This window comes from Apium graveolens, chromosome 4 (assembly GCF_009905375.1).
Source record: "Apium graveolens cultivar Ventura chromosome 4, ASM990537v1, whole genome shotgun sequence".
NCBI classification, from domain to species: domain Eukaryota; kingdom Viridiplantae; phylum Streptophyta; class Magnoliopsida; order Apiales; family Apiaceae; genus Apium; species Apium graveolens.
Window position 1 is genome coordinate 181,418,043 of NC_133650.1, and position 6,553 is coordinate 181,424,595.

Genomic DNA, 6,553 nt, shown 5'->3' on the forward strand with positions numbered 1-6,553 from the left:
TCCTTTATATTATTTATTGAATATTACTTGGATATTCATTTGAGGATGTATGACTCCTTTATTTTATTTAATTTAATGAATATTATTTATAATATTCATTCGAGGGCTTATGACTCAGCTTTATTTATTTATTTGAATATTATTTGAATATTCATTCGAGGGCTTATGACTCTTTTATATATTATTATTGAATATTATTTGAATATTCATTCGAGGACTTATGACTCAGTTTATATTATTTAATGAATATTATTTGAATATTCATTTGAGGATCTATGACTCCGATTATTTGCTGAAATATATTCTTTATTTTATTAAAGAATAAGGTGTTAATAATCAAACTTATTTTCGATTATTCAAATAAAGATAATACTTTCATATAAGTATATCTTTGGTTATTTAATACTCGTTTCAAGTATAAGTTTTAATACTTCTACTTCAATTATTTTTATAAAGATTATTCTTTATGGGAATATTATTTAAATAATAATATTCAGTCATTTTCTAAATATTCTGGGGACTGATTTACTTCATTAAATCAGCTTTACTCCAAACACTCTTTAAAGTGTTTTTGAGTCTTCAAAATGATTTTTAAAGTCAGAGCGGATCCCAAAACTCATTTTTATATTTAAGATCTTCCTTTTTAAGGGGATTTAAATACTCGCTCAAAACCTGGGGAATCCGGCTCTGTGGTGTATTTTATATTCGCAACGAGGTTGCAGTTTTGGTAAATGAATTGATTACTTGCCCAACGTTCGGGAAGTAAGCCCATCTAATTGAGTCGGCATAAGCGACAGGCCGGGGTACGGTCTATTATTGTGTAAGTGGCTGGGTGGCAGTCCATCAACGCGTGAGGGGCCGGGTAACGGTCTAGCGCGAGGTCCTAATGCGGCCAGGGTGATGACCGGTGAGGAATTCATCCATCTACAGTAGAAAAGGTTACTTATTGGTATCTTTGCCTGATCAGCAAGATATCTGGTTTATGCCAAAATTCTTTTCCTTTCCAAAATTCATTGGATGTTTCAAACTCTGTTCATACTTTATATAACAGAGGTTCCAGGAAATGTTTAAAGAGATATATATGTGGATATATATATATATCGGGACTAAATAAAGTATCTCGTAACTTTATTTCATTCAATAATATTTCAAAGATTGAATCTATTCAAATCTTGTCTTGTAGTCTCATCTATGTGATGAACTTTTGAAACTGGTTATAACTTGAACGGTGGTAGTTCAAGTAGTATTGGGAAAGATATAAGTATATTGGGGTATTTGGTAACCTCATCTTTTAAACTTATATCTAGTTAATAATTGTCTTATGAATGACAAAGATTTTCAGAAAAACGTTGAGACAAGGTTAGATGTATGAGATCACCTTGCAACGATATTTTTTTTATATATACAGTTATACACTGGGATTTTGTGTATATTATGCATGGAAGAGGACTTCCAATATTTTGAAAAGTATATATGTATATATACTGAATATTTTGCGACTTCATCGCATTAAGATATCAAACTTGGTCCATTTCTTTTGACCAAGACTTTCATGAGTATTATGAGTAGGCTCATATATTGTAAATCATTATACATATTATTTTGGTGGGCTTGCTGCTCACCCTTGCTTTATTTCTTCATCACACAACAACAGTTAGGAAAGATGGCCAGACTCCAGCAGACCCAGCGCAAGCGCGGGGGAAGCGTCCCGCGTCTTCCCGTTGATGTTGTAGCTGCTATAGCTGCAGAGGTAGATCTATTGTAGATCAGACCATCTACTTTTGAGAATCAATTATGTATAATTATAACTTGTGGCAGATAATGGCAATTAACTGTAAATTTATCAAGTAATCATTTTGGGTTGTAATAACTTTTAAATTGTGGATTCAAAGACTTGTACTTATTTAAATTTCATCTCTGAGACTATAACGGGTTGTGGTGTGTGTTAGTGTGGGGTCATAGCATAAGGTTATTTATTATTAATTAAGTGAAGTGATATTGTGGAAAGAAAGACCGTGACGACCCGGATCCCCGACCCCGGATCTGGGGGTGTTACACAGGCTGCTGTTGTCGCTGATAATTATTCACATACTGAACAGATTCGTTGACCAGAGAACACTGATCCGTAGCATGAGAACCTGCACAAAGCTCACAAACTATAGCTATTTGATTAACTCCATATGTAGCCAGTGAATCAACCTTCATTGACAGCGCTTGAAGCTGTGCTGCAATAACGGTGGCTGCATCAACTTCCAGAATACCTGCTACCTTACCAGGCATTATCTTTTGAGTTGGGTTTTGATGCTCATTTGCAGCCATAGTCTCGATAAGATTATAAGCCTCAGTATAGCTTTTAGCCCATAAAGCGCCTCCAGCTGCTGCATCGAGCATGGGCCGAGATTGGGCCCCCAAACCATTATAGAAACCCGTGATCACCATCCAATCAGGCATTCCATGATGTGGACACTTTCTCAACATTTCCTTGTAGCGTTCCTAAGCTTCGCACATAGATTCTGTAGGTTGCTGCGCAAACTGAGTAAGAGCACTCCTCATAGCAGCAGTCTTTGCCATTGGATAAAACTTCACCAGAAACTTTTGCACAAGATCTTGCCACGTAGTGATGGACCCAGCTGGTTCAGAATGTAACCAGTCCTTAGCTTTGTCCCTTAGTGAGAATGGGAAAAGTCTCAGCTTGATAGCCTCATCAGTCACGCCATTATACTTAAAAGTGCTGCAGATCTTGACAAAATTCCTTATGTGCATGTTGGGGTCTTCAGTCGCCGCTCCTCCAAAAGAAACAGAATTCTGCACCATCTGAATAGTGCCCGGCTTGATTTCAAAGGTGTTAGCTTGAATGGCCGGATGAAGAATGCTTGACTGAATGTCATCAATTTTTGGCCGAGAAAAATCCATGAGAGCTGGATCAGCTTGAACAATACGATCACCCATGTTTAATGGTTCTTTCCGCTCAGTTCCTGAATCCGAATCTTCAAAATCTAACTTCTCCGGAATATCAAGAACTTCGTCTGTCTCCTCAGCTGTATCTAAAGTCCTCTTGCGAGTACGAGAACGAGTTTGCATAAACGCTCGCTAAAGTACCTGAAACACAACCGGAAACAATAAGTACTACTACGTCCTAATCACTGAGTCCTAATGACCAATGATGGTAAGTACATAAACTAAACAAATACGCCGAGTCCCCGGCAGCGGCGCCAAAAACTTGTTAGGGCTAAAACACACACTAATATTCACGCAAGTATACGCGTTCGCAAGTAATATAGAATACTTTCTAGTTCGTTCCCACAGAGACTCAGACTAATTTATTGTCTAATTAAACTCACTCACCAATGTATGATTACTTCTCAATGTTAAGACACTAACACTTAGAATTGTTGACTAAATATTAACTACAATTAACTACTTAATTAATCACTTAATTAACACTTCAAATTATCAATAATAAAACACTCATGAGATCACAACTTCATTACTACTTCCTTCAATAGTCATTGTTAATTCCTTTAGCATGTGACAGTGATGATATTAATCGAATAACACGAAACTGATAAAAGCCAACTTTCATTGTACTAATACCATTCTACCAAACATCCACAATTAAGATAGAAGTTGAATAGTCATCAATTATGTTGAGTTCCTATATGTCTACAGATATTGACAACACAACGATTTAAGCACAAGTTATTCCTTTTGATTACATAGGGCAAATAAAATTGTTAGAGTTACCCACTAATCATGCACAATGTACATGAACCTACGCTAGCATGGCAAGTTCTAAATCTCAAGATCCACCGTCGCTTCACAAGAGATTAACACCCTATCTTATATGTTCGTGACGCACATAAAACGAATACGCACAACCAATACTAGATATCATACAATCATCACACACTAAAGTATTAAACAATTAACTAAAGAATTCTATAGTAAATCCATTGCAACCCCATGATCACGATTAGCCCATAATAGCACTTATCGTCATCATGGGTTCATATGAAATCATGATAAACAAACACAAGAAAATAATAACTAAACTAATTATATTAAATCAGAGTACGTCACAAGAGTAATTAGGTTCAAGGTAAGAAAACTAGCATCCAACGTTACAACGAATCAAGAATCACAAGAAAATATGCTTCCTCTTCGTTGCTGTGTACTAAAACGGTCTTCTTCCTTATCTCCTTTGCTCCTTGCGTAATACCACAATCCTCCCTCGTGAAAACGTCTCCAAATCTACTTATATAATAGTCCCATAAAACTCAGATTACATAGAAGTGGAAACCAAACAGAAATAGAAGTCCTAAAATATTTTATCTTTTTTCCCGACCCTGCGCGGCCGCTCAGCATTGCTGAGCGGGCGCTCAGGACCCTTCTGGAAATTTCCTGAGTTTGCTCCGTTTCTTCGCCGTAATCTGCCCATTTCTTCCCTCTCTCAACGATGAACACATGCCAAGGCTTATTCTTGATGATTACTCCTCCGAAATGCAACTAATACCCTGAAATGCATAAACACTAGAAAAATGCATCAAATACACAAAATACTTGATTTTAATGCACCAATTTAAGCCATTTTAAGATGTTCTAAGTGGTATAAAATGCCACTTATCACATGCTAGCATAGGTTCATGTACGATATTGCATGATTAGTGGGTAACTCCAACCGTTTTATTCGCCCTGTGTAATCAAAAGGAATAACTTGTTCTTAAATCGTTATGTTGTCAATTTCTGTAGACATATAGGGACTCAACATAATTGATGCATATTCAACTTCTATCTTAATTATGGATGTTTGGTAGAATGGTATTAGTACAATGAAAGTTGGCTTTTATCAGTTTAGTGTTATTCGATTAATATCATCACTGTTGCATGCTAAAGGTAATGACAATGACTATTGAAGGAAGTAGTAATGAAGTTGTGATCTCATGAGTGTTTTAATATTGTTAATTCTAAGTGTTAATTAAGTGCTTAATTCTAGTAGTTAATTGTAGTTAATAATTAGTTAATTAAATCTAAGTGTTATTGTCTTAACATTGAGAAGTAATCATACATTGGTGAGTGAGTTTAATTGAACATAAATAGTCTAAGTCTCTGTGGGAACGAACTAGAAAGTATTCTATATTACTTGCGAACGCGTATACTTGCGTGTATTATTAGCGCGTGATTTCGCCCTAACAATGTAAAGAATGGAGATATCGACAAGTCAACTTCTCATTAGAGATCTCACAGATATCGATAAGTCAAAATGGATATAGAGATCTCAGAGATATCGATAAGTCAAACTATACATGTAGAGAACTAAGAGACCTCGTGTAATAACCCAAATTTTTGGAATTTTTGAAACCCTTATGAATGGTGATTTTGCTGATTATGCTGAATAAGAAAACTTTTCATACCACACTATGTAGGGGTTCTTTTATTGATCTTCTGAGATATTATTAGTACCCTATGTGGTATATAAGTGTATGTAAAGATCGTCAGAATCCAAATCCGAACACTTTGATTTTTCCCGAAAATCCACCAGATACCGAAAGAATTGAGTATAAGGTAACAGGATAAAAAGGATTTAAATTCAAGGATTATAAGAGAGGATCATAAAAGGAATATAATGAATTGAGAAAGGTTAAGGAACCCCAAGTAATAAGATCCCGGGTATGATCCCTCAAACGATAAACAAGAATGAAAGTTAAGCGAACCGTATAACAGATCAGCAGTCATTAGCCAAGTAATTAGGATTTAATCAAAGAGTTTAATGATGATGATGTCATCACACCAACAAGAAGAGGACAAGTGTGGGAGGATGACATAGGAAGATGACATAAGCATGACCAAAAGAGAAGGAAGTGTTGGTTGATTATAAACCACACAAATTTCACCATGGTTAAAAAGTAATTAATCAAAACAAAAGCAACCAACAAAGGCAAGGCAAAACAAATCACAAAAACACAATTTGACTCCCATTTTCTTCAAGAAGCTCTCGGCTTCTTTCTTAAGAAATGGGAAGTCCAAGCTCTTCCACTTGCTAATTTACAAGGTAATTATCCTAGCTTCTCCTAGTTAAGTTACATACTTCCTAGGAATCTTAGCTTCAAAATCCTTTCCTAGCATTTCCTATAAATCATTCAAGAAGATGGTGAATAGTACTTTCTTGAATTTAATTTTTGTGTTCTTGATTTCTTTGAAAGATCAAGCTTGTAGGAGGTTAGATCAAGGCTTCTTAAGGCTTCCTAGCTACTCTAATCACTCCAAGGAAGGTATAACTCCTCCAAACCCTAACTTTACTTTGAGTATTAGGTTTGGTTTTGTTTGTTATGGTTCATGAGAGGCATGGTTATTGTGTATTTAGAGATTGGTTGGTTTTGTGATGTTTTTGGAATGGTAAATCTTGGTAATTAGTTAATGAACTTAAGTAAGCTTTTAGTTCATGATTGAGAAGTAGTATAAAGTGGAAACCTTGAGATTTTGGGGCTGTTGTAGTAGTATATGGATGAAGTTTGGTTGTAACAATGATTGTGGGTTGATTGTGGATTGATTTGGA

General features: G+C 35.6%; 1 non-coding gene across 1 annotated transcript; it reads left to right on the forward strand.

The window, feature by feature from the left end:
- Positions 1-2,449: 2,449 nt before the first annotated feature.
- Positions 2,450-2,556, forward strand: LOC141722580 (small nucleolar RNA R71). Its single transcript, XR_012575592.1, has one exon. It is a non-coding gene; the product is annotated as a small nucleolar RNA R71 (small nucleolar RNA).
- Positions 2,557-6,553: the final 3,997 nt, after the last annotated feature.